The sequence below is a fragment of the Cervus elaphus genome, chromosome 30 (assembly GCF_910594005.1).
Source record: "Cervus elaphus chromosome 30, mCerEla1.1, whole genome shotgun sequence".
Taxonomy (NCBI): domain Eukaryota; kingdom Metazoa; phylum Chordata; class Mammalia; order Artiodactyla; family Cervidae; genus Cervus; species Cervus elaphus.
In genome coordinates this window covers 2058617-2059642 of record NC_057844.1, presented here as the reverse complement: position 1 = coordinate 2059642, position 1026 = coordinate 2058617, and positions in this window count along the sequence as shown.

The window sequence follows — 1026 nt, the reverse complement described above, 5'->3', positions numbered from 1 at the left end:
ATGTCACATTATAGACCTTGGTCACTCCAGGACTATATATTAAACCTGTTATTGTTTTCTGCCACTTCAGTATTAGAAATCTGAGAGGCAGTAATGGTTGAGGTATTTTAGAGATATACTACAAATTGTTGGACTATTATAAAGTCTTGATACCTTATTCAATTCTCATAATTTTTTTCCTCAGACAAATTATGGAGTATATTTAGAGTCACAGTGAATTTAGAATTGTTACAAAATGCTGGTGAACATGATAATGCATCTGAAACTATTTATGCTGTTGCTGGTTCATAGTTTCTCAGTCCTGTCTGACTCTTTGCAACCCCATGGACTGTAGCCCACCTGGCTCTGCTGTCCATGGGATTTCCCAGGCAAGATTACTAGAGTGGGTTGTCATTTCCTTCTCCAAATGATCTTCCTGACCCAGGGATCGAACTCACTTCTCCAGCTTTGGCAGGTGGATTCCTTACCAGTGAGCCACTTGGGAAGCCGCCGAAGCTATTTATAAGTTTTTCTAAATATATCAGGAATAATGTTGTTGTTATTGTTACTGATGATGTGAATGATATTGAAGCAGAATTTGCAATAGTGGTGAAAGGTAGTGGTCACAATCACTGTCGTGTCTCGACCTATTATTCTGAAGTACCATCAGTATGGGCAGCCTGGGATGACCAGTTCCTTTCTTTCTGTTGTAGAGGATATTGGTTTGAGAACTCGTGGTATGCAAAATAGGTGAGATATTATCAAAGTACATATATCACTGCAGTAGAATTAAAACAGAATTCTTCAAATAGTTTGTATTTTCAACTCCTTACTTTCAGAGAAATCTGTGTTAAACATGATCTGACTATAAAATAAACTAAGATTTTAAAATTAAGTTTGAAAAATGTTTTATAAAATAATTGTTCTGATACTTAGATCAATTGCTTATCAATTTGACTTAATATCAATATTAGATCAATATAACTGATCTAATACTTAATACTTATGTAACCCCAATATCTGAAAAAAATGGAAACATTGTTCAGC